Source organism: Triticum urartu, chromosome 3A (assembly GCF_056163025.1).
Source record: "Triticum urartu cultivar PI428250 chromosome 3A, HENAU_Tu73, whole genome shotgun sequence".
NCBI lineage: Eukaryota > Viridiplantae > Streptophyta > Magnoliopsida > Poales > Poaceae > Triticum > Triticum urartu.
The window spans coordinates 320,056,043-320,069,328 of record NC_141875.1 but is presented as its reverse complement, the minus strand read 5'-3'; the positions used below and the strand labels follow the sequence as shown (position 1 = coordinate 320,069,328).

Genomic DNA, 13,286 nt, shown 5'->3' with positions numbered 1-13,286 from the left:
AAGGTGGCCCAATCCTTTTTGTAGCAAAGGACAAGCCGGAACAAACTCTTATAATAGGAAAAGCGCTCCCGAGGACACATGGGAATATCGTCAAGCTAGTTTTCATCACGTTCATATGATTCACGTTCGATACTTTGATAATTTGATATATGGGTGGACCGGTGCTTGGGTGCTGTTCTTACTTGAACAAGCATCCCACTTATGATTAACCTCTATTGCAAGCATCCGCAACTACAAAAAAAGTATTAAGGTAAACCTAACCATAGCATGAAACATGTGGATCCAAATCAGCCCCTTACGAAGCAACGCATAAACTAGGGTCTAAGCTTCTGTCACTCTAGCAACCCATCATCTACTTATTACGTCCCAATGCCTTCCTCTAGGCCCAAATAATGGTGAAGTGTTATGTAGTCGACGTTCACATAACACCACTAGAGGCTAGACAACATACATCTTATCAAAATATCAAACGAATACCAAATTCACATGACTACTAATAGCAAGACTTCTCCCTTGTCCTTAGGAACAAACATAATTACTCACAAAGCATATTCATGTTCATAATCAGAGGGGTAATAATATGTATATAGGATCTGAACATATGATCTTCCACCAAATAAACCAACTAGCATCAACTACAAGGAGTAATCAACACTACTAGCAACCTACTAGCACCAATCCTGGACTTTGAGACAAGGATTGGATACAAGAGATGAACTAGGGTTTGGAGATGAGATGGTGCTAGTGAAGATGTTGATGGAGATTGCCCTCTCCCGATGAGCGCTGGTGATGACGATGGTGATGATTTCCCCCTAAGGGAGGGAAGTATCCCCGGCAGAACAGCTCTGCCGGAGCTCTAGATTGGATCCACCAAGGTTCCGCCTCGTGGCGGCGGAGTCTCGTCCCGAAAAGTTCCTTCTTATTTTTTTCTCATCGATAGACTTAATATAGGAGGGGGAGGGTTGTGATAGGCTTGGCGAGCCAACGTAAAAACTCAGCCACTCTTATGGAGATGAAACCCAAAAGATTTTCGTTGGGGCGTAACCCTCTCAGCGATGCGCTACATCGGAACCCGGGTGTGGTGGAAAATGGGCAAGGGCTGGGCTGTCACCCCCAAGGTGGCGCGCTGTATCTTGATCCGGATACGGTGGCAAGTGAGTGAGGATCGGGTCGTCGCATCCTTTGTGGCGCGCTACATCGGCGCCCGGATGTAGTGGAAAATGGGCAAGGGTCTTCGCATTTGACTCGACTAGTGCGAAGGGTAAGGAAGCTAGCCGAGCCTAGGAGGATTCGCTTAGGTAGCTGGAACGTAGGGTCTCTGACAGGGAAGCTTCGGGAGCTTGTTGATGCAGCGGTGAGGAGAGGTGTTGATATCCTTTGCGTCCAAGAAACCAAATGGAGAGGACAGAAGGCGAAGGAGGTGGAGGATACCGGCTTCAAGCTGTGGTACACAGGGACGGCTACAAATAGAAATGGCGTAGGCATCTTGATCAACAAGAGCCTCAAGTATGGAGTGGTAGACGTCAAGAGACGTGGGGACCGGATTATCCTGGTCAAGCTGGTAGTTGAGGACTTGGTTCTCAATGTTATCAGCACGTATGCCCCGCAAGTAGGCCACAATGAGAACACCAAGAGGGAGTTCTGGGAAGGCCTGGAAGACATGGTTAGGAGTGTACCGATTGGTGAGAAGCTCTTCATAGGAGGAGACCTCAATAGCCACGTGGGTACATCTAACACAGGTTTTGAAGGGGCGCACGGGGGATTTGGCTATGGCATCAGGAATCAAGAAGGAGAAGATGTCTTAAGCTTTGCTCTAGCCTACAACATGATTGTAGCTAACACCCTCTTTAGAAAGAGAGAATCACATCTGGTGACTTTTAGTAGTGGCCAACACTCTAGCCAGATTGATTTCGTCCTCTCTAGAAGAGAAGATAGGCGTGCGTGCCTAGACTGTAAGGTGATACCTGGAGAGAGTGTTGTACCCCATCATAAGCTGGTGGTTGCTGACTTCCGCTTTTGGATTCGTGTCCAGCGGGATAAGCGTGCCAAAGTCGCTAGAGCGAAGTGGTGGAAGCTTAAGGGGGAGGTAGCTCCAGCGTTCAAGGAGAGGGTCATTAAGGACGGCCCTTGGGAGGAAGGAGGAGATGCGAACAATGTGTGGACGAAGATGGCGACTTGCATTCGTAAGGTGGCCTCGGAGGAGCTTGGAGTGTCCAGGGGAAGGAGAAGCGAAGATAAGGATACCTGGTGGTGGAATGATGATGTCCAGAAGGCGATTAAATAGAAGAAAGATTGCTTCAAATGCCTATACCTGGATAGGAGTGCAGACAACATAGAGAAGTACAAGATGGCGAAGAAGGCCGCAAAGCGAGCTGTTGGTGAAGCAAGGGGTCGGGCATATGAGGACCTCTACCAACGGTTAGGCACGAAGGAAGGTGAAAGGGACATCTATAAGATGGCCAAGATCCGAGAGAGGAAGACGAGGGATATTGGCCAAGTCAAATGCATCAAGGACGGAGCAGGCCAACTCTTGGTGAAGGACGAGGAGAGTAAGCACAGATTGTGGGAGTACTTCAACAAGCTGTTCAATGGGGAGAATGAGAGTTCTACCATTGAACTGGACGACTCCTTTGATGAGACCAGCATGCGTTTTGTGCGGCGAATCCAGGAGTCTGAGGTCAAGGAGGCTTTAAAAAGGATGAAAGGAGGCAAGGCGATGGGCCCTGATTGTATCCCCATTGAGGTGTGGAAAGGTCTCGCGGACATAGCGATAGTATGGCTAACCAAGCTTTTCAACCTCATTTTTTGGGCAAACAAGATGCCAGAAGAATGGAGACAGAGTATATTAGTACCAATCTTCAAGAACAAGGGGGATGTTCAGAGTTGTACTAATTACCGTGGAATTAAGATGATGAGACATACAATGAAGCTATGGAAGAGAGTCATTGAGCACCGCTTAAGAAGAATGACAAGCGTGACCAAAAATCAGTTTGGTTTCATGCCTGGGAGGTCGACCATGGAAGCCATTTTCTTGCTATGACAACTTATGGAGAGATATAGGGAGCAAAAGAAGGACTTGCATATGGTGTTCATTGACTTGGAGAAGGCCTATGATAAGATACCGGGGAATGTCATGTGGTGGGCCTTGGAGAAACACAAAGTCCCAGCAAAGTACATTACCCTCATTAAGGACATGTACGATAATGTTGTGACAAGTGTTCGAACAAGTGATGTCGACACTGATGACTTCCCGATTAAGATAGGACTGCATCAGGGGTCAGCTTTGAGCCCTTATCTTTTTTGCATTTGTGATGGATGAGGTCACAAGGGATATACAAGGAGATATCCCATGGTGTATGCTCTTTGCGGGTGATGTGGTGCTAGTTGACGATAGTCGGACGGGGGTAAATAGGAAGTTAGAGTTATGGAGACAAACCTTGGAATCGAAAGGGTTTAGGCTTAGTAGAACTAAAACCGAGTACATGATGTGCGGTTTCAGTACTACTAGGTGTGAGGAGGAGGTTAGCCTTGATGGCCAGGTGGTACCTCAGAAGGACACCTTTCGGTATTTGGGGTCAATGCTGCAGGAGGATGGGGGTATTGATGAAGATGTGAACCATCGAATCAAAGCCGGATGGATGAAGTGGCGCCAAGCTTCTGGTATTCTCTGTGACAAGAGAGTGCCACAAAAGCTAAAAGGCAAGTTCTACAGGACGGCGGTTCGACCCGCAATGTTGTATGGCGCTGAGTGTTGGCCTACTAAAAGGCGACATGTTCAACAGTTAGGTGTGGCGGAGATGCGTTTGTTGAGATGGATGTGTTGCAACACGAGGAAGGATCGAGTCCGGAATGATGATATACGAGATAGAGTTGGGGTAGCACCAATTGAAGAGAAGCTTGTCCAACATCGTCTGAGATGGTTTGGGCATATTCAGCGCAGGCCTCCAGAAGCTCCGGTGCATAGTGGGCGGCTAAAGCGTGTGGAGAATGTCAAGAGAGGGCGGGGTAGACCGAATTTGACATGGGAGGAGTCCGTTAAGAGAGACCTGAAGGATTGGAGTATCACCAAAGAGCTAGCTATGGATAGGGGTGCGTGGAAGCTTGCTATCCATGTGCAGAGCCATGAGTTGGTTGCAAGATCTTATGGGTTTCACCTCTAGCCTACCCCAACTTGTTTGGGACTAAAGGCTTTGTTGTTGTTGTTGTTGTTGTTGTTGTTGTTGTTGTTGTTGTTGTAGACTTAATATAGGAGAAGATGGACGTCGGAGAGCTACCAGGGGGCCCACGAGGTAGGGGGGTGCGCCCCCACCCTCATGAGCAGGGTGTGGGGCCCCTGGCCTTCATCTTTGGCGAGGATTTTTCTTTATTTGTTTTAAGATGTTCTGTGGAGTTTCAGGACTTTTGGAGTTGCGCAGAATAGGTCTCTAATATTTGCTCCTTTTCCAGCCCAGAATTCCAGCTGCCGGCATTCTCCCTCCTTGTGTAAACCTTGTAAAATAAGAGAGAATAGCCATAAGTATTGTGACATAAAGTGAAATAACAGTCCATAATGCAATAAATATCAATATAAAAGCATGATGCAAAATGGACGTATCAGTGTGGTGGCTCACTCACTCCCTCTTGGATGCTCTCAAGTGTGGGGCTAGTGGTGGTCACACTCATCCTCTCATAGGAAATGCACTCAATGTCACAAATTGTGGAGACACTCATATCACTCATGGTAGGGTGGTTCTCCTCACATGGGAATTGGGGCATCTCTTTATATGTGGGTGTCGGAGAGATGTTGGTGCAAATGTCTCCATGCTGAATCATGTCGTAGTTGTAGCCATGGATGAAGGACGAAGATGGCACATCATCACTCTCCTCTAAGACCAAAGATAAGGTCTCATGTGCGGTCTCGTAGCTTGACTCGGAGTATGAGTCCAATATGGGCTTCGTCTTCATGTAGTCGAAGAGGTTCATGCTCGTTGCCGTGGTCGAAGGGGATGGCCCTAGCTCGACCTTCTTGTCACCATCTTGTTGTAGGAGGCCCATATGATGTGGCACCTCGTGGCTCGTCTCCATGACTGAAGGGAATGTCCCATGCTCGGCCATTTTCTTTGAGGGGCTTCCGAAGATGGAAGTGTCGCCCTCGCTCGTAGGTGGTCGCCTTGTTGTTGAAGATGTCAATGTAGGAGAACTCATGGGAAGTAGGTGAAGATGACATACATCCAAAGGCGAAGATGCCTTGAGAACACTTGGCGAATACGCCGAAGTGGTTGGTGCAGCCGTAGCTCCGTCTTGGTGGTGCTCGTCTCGCGGTCTTCTCTATTTCTCTTGAAGTTTGCACTTGGCATGAAGTAGGGCTTGTTGGACTTGTGCATTTGCGCTTGTGGAGCATCATCATGATGATGTTGGTACTGTCGCACTTGAGCTCGTAATAGATGTGGTTCATCGTCATCGTACACATGTTGCTTGGAGGTGACCTGCCATTCATGACGAGGTGGATCACGAATGTGATGGTGGTCGTCATGGAGATGTGGACGTAGATGACTTGCACTTGCGTTGCTTGGGCTCTCGGAAGATGATTGACTTGCTCGCTGCCGCCTTGAGGATGATAAAGGGGAAGAACGTTTGGCCAACCAAGTATGAATCTGCTCCATCCTTGCATCTTGCTCCTCCTTGTGCGTGGAAAGCTTGTTGTCGATGTAGTCCCTTTCCTTACTTCGGAGTGATGAATGTCGATGGAGAGGTTCTCTATGCGCTCTCTCAATCGTGATTGTGCGCCTTGCATTTGTCGTTGTAAAGCGAAGATTGACGCTTCGGTGATGTAGTTGTTCACGTCGGCGTTGTTGTCGAAGACCGGAGATGAAATGCCTTGCCTATCCATCACAATACTCAAGCAAATATGAGTGGAGAAAGGAGAAGAACTATACCAAATGTACCTTGACCGATGTTGAAGATGGATCAATGATCACTCAATGATGTAACAAGGAAATAGCACAATTGGTACCAATTCTTGTCGGTTTCTCACAGCTACACAAATAAGGCTTATGGTGGAGCTCGGTGAGGATAGTGGCACAAACAATTTAATGCAAAATGTTAGCAAGAGTCAATAAAGATGAAAGAGATTCACAAATTCACAAGTGAAACAAGTAGACCAATAGCAATATGTGGTACACAGATGTCGGATTCGTGGGTTCTGGCAGACCCTTAAGGTTCAAACACTGGGGTGCGCGCAGAGATCACGCCTTCAACCTCTCCGTCTCGCAAGGATCTAAACTTCTAAAAGAAATGCACAAGAGACACAAGATTTATACTGGTTCGGGCCACCGTTGTGGTGTAATACCCTACTCCAGTGTGTGGCTTGTGGATTGCCTCCTGGGGCTGGTGATGATGAACAATACAAGGACGAACAGCTTCGCGAGGGTCTGTTCTTGCCTGGGGTGATGAACTGCTAGGAGGAGTTCAGTCACCTTTCTCTCTCTCTCGCTCTTTCTCTCTCTGCTTCCTACTGATCTAAAGTTGATCGAACCCCTTGCTATGTGAGTGGCTGGTCCTATTTATAGAGGCCCTGGTCCTCTTCCCAAATATTAAGCGGGAAGGGAGCCAACAATGGCGGGCTAATTTGAAGGGGGACAGCGAGTACACTTATCCTGACAAAAGCAGTCTCCGCCAGCCAAAGGCTCTGGTGATGACGCCGTGCTGGGCTCCGTGGTGACCTCCGCCTCGTAGTCCTCCTGGTCTTGGTCTCGTTGCACCGAGATGGCAACCTTTGCCTGATGCCTCAGTACTCCGCGGCTGCGCTTGCCCCCTTTGCACCAAAGAGGAAAGAAGGACGCTGCGCGCGCTGGTGCCCGCCTGGCACCCCGAGTCATCATGGCTTGCGTCATGGGCACCTCGCGAGGTACCCTGCCTTGAACTCTCCGCCTCCTCGCGAGCCAGCCTGATGAGGCTACGCCTGAGGATGCGCCGTGTCGTCCGCCTCGCGAGGCTTGGCCCCTCGCGAGGGTCTTGAGTCTTGTGTTGATGAAGATGGGCCGTGCTGGGCCCCCATTTGAGCCACGCCGCAGGCCGCAGGCAGGCAAGTCTGGGGACCCCTGTTCCCAGAACGCCGACAATAGCCCCCGGGCCCAAGGCGCGCACGGACTTGGCAGTGCCGAGAGGCGAAAGGGCAAGGGCGAAGCACCGCGGGCCCTAACAGCCTGCGGCCTTGGGCGCCGCGTGGCGGTTGATTAGACGTCGCGTCTCCACTTCCCCATGACGCCTCGGTGATTGCGCGAGTTGGACGAGTCCCTGCATGTATATCGTGTTATGATTACCTGTGATCGTGGAGGTCGGCGGTTGGCCTTCGCCGGCTATAAGTACGGCACCGCGCGTGCCCTTCCAGTCCATCTCTTCTTGCTCTCTCCTTCGCCTCAGTTCTTGCTCCGTCTTGGTGTGATGGCTCCATCGAGGAGGTACTCAGCTTCAGAGAAGGGGAAGGCCCTCCAGGTTGGTCCTGCCTCTCCCCCGCCCAAGCGCGGTCGTGGGCGCCCTCGGAAGCATCCGGTGGCCGCCCCGGTAGCGCCTGGTGGTCATGGGGGCGGCTCCCAGCGCAGCGGCGGGCGAGCCGCCGTGACCGAGGGACGCGCCTGGGTTGCGCGCTCCCCCAGACCGCGCTTTCGCGCTGTGCAGGCGCTGCCGGAGTTCGTCATCTGGTCGGCGGAGCCGACTAGCACCCGGCTCCCACTCCCTCGCTTCCTCCTTGGCGAACTCCCGGCTGGTGCTCCTGGTGGCCTCTGGCTCCAGGCGGAGGGATGCTGCAGTAGGTCCTCATGGGTCGCGCTGGAGGTCTCCGCCAGCGGGGGCTTGGCCTTAACTCGTGGCTGGCAGGCGTTCGCCCGCGCTCACGGCTTGGAGCACCGGTGCACTCTGCGCTTCAGGTTCGACGGCGACGCCACCCTCTATGTGAGGGTGTTTGGGGAAGATGGTCGCAGGACGACGACCACGTCCGCAGGCCCCGCTCTGATGGTGATGGAGGAGATAGCGCCTGCACGGATGGCGGTGTCCGTGACTCCCCAAGCTTCGTCGACTCTTCCTCAAGCGACACCTCCAGCGGTGGCAGCAGTTCGCCCCCGCGCCGCCGAGCTTGCTTGAGAGGTGGTGGTTCGTCCGCCCGCCATCGTGCCCTGGTGAAGCGCGAGAGGGAATCCGCCTGAGGCTCGCAGGCTGCCCGTGTCGCCTTCGCGGGCTGATGTGAGGGGGGCGGCGCCGGGCTCGTCCTTTCCCTTTCCTTTTGTTTCCTGCGTAAGACAGAACAGCTGCATGGAGCCCCGTGGGGGCGTGTTGGGAAATATTGCCGTTTTAGCTACTACCTTGATCTTGTTTTTGCGCCTCTTAACTACACGCCTGTGCGTAGATAGTTTTTGACCCCTGCCGGGGAGGACAACCGACCCAGGCCCTGTGTGCGCACCGCGGTGCCCGAGGGGCACGGGCTAGAAGGGGTGCTTCTGTAATGTGCCAGGGCTATGAAACCTTCCCGCGGCTAGGGCAAAAACGCTCGCGAGGACGTTTGAGCACCATCCCTCGCGAGGTCGTTCACGAGAGAAACCAAAGCAAGGAGCGAAAATCAACGAACCACAAATCAGCAACAACGATAACCTTAATAAGACTCCAAATGCAAGTAAACACGTCAACTGCGGAAAGCAAATGAAAAAGCCGCATCCGGCACCTAATCTAGTCTTCGACGTATTCTCACCAGCGCGGAGCTAAGTGCTGCCACTGGGCGTGGGAGGGAGCCCCAGGGCCTGAGGCCGGCGCTCCTGAGACTCCGGTGCATGTACAGCCCCACTCATTATTACGTGAGAGTGTCACGGGGCGGCGAGCTTCACAGGCATTGGCCTTCTTCACAGGCTCCGGGCCTTTCTTCTTAGAGGTGATCAACTTCACAGGTGCTTGCCTTGCTTCACAGGCTCTGGGCCTTTTCCAGAAAGAGATGATCTTCACAGGCACTCGCCTTGCTTCACAGGCTCTGGGCCTTTTCCAAAAAGAGATGATCTTCACAGGCACTCGCCTTGCTTCACAGGCTCTGGGCCTTTTCCAGAAAGAGATGATCTTCACAGGCACTCGCCTTGCTTCACAGGCTCTGGGCCTTTTCCAAAAAGAGATGATCTTCATAGGCACTCGCCTTGCTTCACAGGCTCTGGGCCTTTTCCAAAAAGAGACGATCTTCACAGGAACTCGCCTTGCTTCACAGGCTCCGGGCCTTTTTCCAAAGCGCGATAGCTTCACAGGCACTCGCCTTGCTTCACAGGCTCCGGGCCTTTTCAGGGGTAGAACCTCCGGAGGTGCTGGATGTTCCACGCATTCTGGACCGGCACTCCCTCCTGAGTCTCCAAGCGCGCGGAGCCTGGCCTGGAAACATGAACAACCTTGAATGGGCCCTCCCACATGGGAGAGAGCTTATGCAACCCCTCCCTGGAGAGGACCCGCCTGAGCATGAGGTCTCCTACCTCGAGAGTCCTGGGGCGGATGTTGCGGCAGTGATATCGCCGCAGCGCTTGCTGATACCTCGCCGCTCGCAGCGCAGCCTCCCGGTGTCGTTCCTCCCCCAACACGAGATCCACCCCCCGCATGGCGTCCTGCTGTGCCTCGTCGAACGCCAGGACCCACGCGGAGCGACGTCTGACCTCGTGAGGGAGGACTGCTTCCGCTCCGTAGACCAGGAAGAATGGGGTCTCCCCAGTCGGTTTGGTCGCAGTGGTGCGGATGGACCACACCACGGACTGAAGCTCGTCGTACCAACCTCTGCCACAGGCTTCCAGCTTCTTCTTGAACGTCCTGGTCTTGAGGCCCCTTAGGACCTCCGCGTTGGCTCGCTCGGCCTGGCCGTTGCTTCGGGGGTGCGCCACCGAAGCGTAGCATATCTGCGTTCCAAGGTTAGCACAGTATGTTTTGAAGAGGTTACTGGTGAACTGCGAACCGTTGTCTGTGATGATGTGGTTCGGCACCCCGAACCGGCTCACGATGCCCCTGATGAACCTGACCGCAGAGCCCGCGGGGATGGTGTGGACGGCCTCTACTTCGGCCCACTTGGTGAACTTGTCCACGGCGACGTAGAGGTAGCGGTAGCCCCCTGGCGCCCGAGGAAACGGGCCCAGGATGTCTAGCCCCCAGACTGCGAATGGCCACGAAAGGGGTATAGTCTGCAGGCCCCCTTCCGGCTGATGGATTTGCTTGGCTTGGAACTGGCAGGCCTCACAATCTTTCACCAGTTCGACGGCGTCATTGAGTGCGGTTGGCCAATAAAACCCACTGCGGAATGCCTTGCCGACGAGGGTCCATGATGATGAATGATGTCCACAGTCTCCGCCGTGTATATCTTTCAGCAGTTCCTTTCCTTGCTCCCTGGAGATGCAGCACAGGGATACATCGTTTGGTCGCTTCTGGTAGAGCTCCCCATCCTTGATGCAGTATGCCATGGCCTGCCGTGCCACACGCTCCGCTTCCTCCTCCTTCTCCGGCAGGGTCCCTTGTGTTAGGTAACCCCGGAGCTCCGTGATCCAGCACCCCTCCTGAGGTTCCATCGTCAGGAGCAGGCGTGCTCCTGAGGCCGGGCCGCAGACCGGGGCTCCTGAGGCTGGTGGCTGGGGGAGCTCCTCCTGAGGCTGAGCCGTGTTTGACAATGACGGCAGGGCTGAGGGCTTGAAGAGCCGCTCCTCGAAGACGCCAGGCTCCTGAGGTAACCGCCTGGACGCCCGTTTGGCGATGTTGTCGGCCTCCTGATTGGTGCCACGGGGCACATGCTGCAACTCCAAACCCCAGAACTGCTTCTCCATCCTGCGGACCTCCGCAAGGTAGGCTTCCATGTGCTCATCTTTCGGCTCGTACACCTTGTTGGAGAAATTGACAAGGAGCTGCGAATCGCCCTTGATGGTGAGGCGTTTCACCCACAGGGCAGCTGCGGCCTTCAAGCCCGCTATTAGACCTTCATACTCCGCTATGTTGTTGGAGACCTTTTCACCTTGCTGGAAATAGAGCTGTACAGCGTAGTAGAGCTTGTCCTGAGTGGGCGATATAAGCACCGCCCCAGCCCCAGCGCCATGCCTGGAGAACGCCCCGTCGAAGTGCATGACCCAGCCTTCTGGCGCCTCGCTCCCCGGGGAGAGGGACCGATCCTTGTCGGCCTTGAGGCCTGGTGCCTCCGTCCATTCTGCCACAAAATCCGCCAACGCTGCTCCTTTGATGACCCTGGTTGTGCTGAACTCGAGCTGAAACGCCTGCAGCTCTATGTTCCACTCGGCGACCCTTCCGGCTGAGTTAGGGCTCCTGAGCATTCTCTCCAGGGGGTATGATGAGATGACTTTGATGGGATGAGCCTGGAAGTAGTGACGCAGCTTGCGCGAGGCTACCAGTAGCGCGAGGAGGAGCTTCTGAGGCATTGGGTACCGTGCCCTCGCATCCCGTAGCACCGTGCTAACAAAGTAAACTGGGTGCTCAACCAGGCTGAGAGCATCTGGGGCTGCTGCGCCCTCGGGAGGTAAAGGCGCCTCACGAGGCGACGTGGCCTCGGGAGGTGGACCATCTGGTCGTGCGGCCTCTCCTGCCTCCGGTGCATTCTTCGGCAGCCGACCCTCCTCAACTGCGGTTGCGGCTTCTGCAGGCTTTCCTTGTTCCCGTTTTGTCTTGCCTCGGGTTGCCGCTGCGGTCTTGACTTGGCGCTCCTCCCTAACCGCCACCAGGGCTGCGCTGGCGGAGTAGGGTGTGGCGGCGAGGTACAGCAGCAGGGGCTCTTGAGGGCGCGGAGCCACCATGACTGGGGGACTGGTCAGGTACCTCTTGAGATCTTGAAACGCCTTATCTGCCTCTTCAGTCCATTCAAAGGGCCCCTTTTTCTTCATCAGCTGAAAGAAAGGCAGCGCTCGCTCCCCCAATTTGGAGATGAAGCGCCCTAGCGCGGTCATGCGCCCAGTGAGCTTCTGCATTTCCCTGAGGGTCCTTGGTGGACTCATGTCCTCGACCGCCTTGACCTTCTCGGGGTTGGCCTCGATGCCACGATGGGACACGAGGAATCCCAAAAGCTTGCTCGAGGGGACGCCAAACACATATTTCTCTGGGTTGAGCCGCAGGTTTACTGCGTCGAGGCTCGCGAAGGTCTCCTCCAGGTCTTGTATCAGGGTCTTGGCCTCCCGAGATTTTACTATGATGTCATCAACATAGGCTTCGACATTCTTTCCGAGTTGCGGGCCCAAGGTGATGTGTATCAGCCGCTGAAAGGTTGCCCCTGCGTTACGCAGTCCGAACGGCATGCATGTATAGCAGTATACCCCGCACGGGGTCAAGAAAGCGGTCTTCTCAACGTCTTCCACTGCCATCTTGATCTTGTGATACCCGGAGAAGGCGTCCAGGAAGCATAGCAGGTCGCACTCCGCAGTGGAATCGACGATCTGGTCGATGCGGGGGAGCGGAAACGGATCTTGCGGGCATGCCTTGTTGAGGTTGGTGAAGTCGACACACATGCGTTCCTTCCCCCCCTTCTTGGGCACAACGACAGGGTTGGCCAACCAATCTGGGTATCGGACCTCGCGAATGACCCCGGCGGCCTCTAGCTTGCGGGTCTCTTGGGCGATGAAAGCCTGCTTCTCCGTGGACTGCCGTTTGGCCTTCTGCTTCACGGGGCGCACATTTGGGCACACATTGAGGTGATGCTCGATGACACTTCTGGGGATCCCCGCCAGCTGATCGGGCTCCCAAGCAAATACCTTCTTATTCGCGCGCAGGAACTTGACCAAGGCCTCCTCCTGCTTAGGCTCAAGGTTGGCACCTATGGTGAAAGTGGCACTGGAGGACCCGTCCTCGTCCACGGGTATTTGATTGGTTTCTGCTTTGTCCTGGGTGAACAACTACTTCTTCTTGGCAGGTGCAGCCCCCTTGGGCTCAGGGGCCTCCTCATTGACGGGCCATGCCGATGCCGCCGTCTTGAAGGCGAGCTTGAGTACTTGCAGGGCGTCCCCGGTGTCCCCGTGCATGGTGAGGGTACTGCTGCTCCTGGGCATCTTCATGAGGTTGTACGCCGGGTGCGTGGCGGCCATGAACTGAGCCAGTGCCGGGTAGCCGAGGATGGCGTTGTAAGGGAGGTCGATGGGGGCGATGTCGAAGTCGGCCATCTCCGTGTGAAAGTTGTCGTAGGTGCCGAAGGTTACCGGGAGCCGGATCTGTCCCAGGGAGTCGGATGATCCGCCCCCAACACCCGAGAAGGATCGACTGGGTCGCAGCCACTCCCGAGGTATGCTGAGGAGGCTGAAAGTCTCCACTGAAAGCATGCT

The 13,286-nt window shown here is 54.2% G+C and overlaps 1 pseudogene; it reads left to right on the top strand.

Annotated features, from left to right (window-relative positions):
• Window positions 1–1,012: 1,012 nt before the first annotated feature.
• On the top strand, window positions 1,013–8,894 carry LOC147979577 (uncharacterized; annotated as a pseudogene).
• Window positions 8,895–13,286: the final 4,392 nt, after the last annotated feature.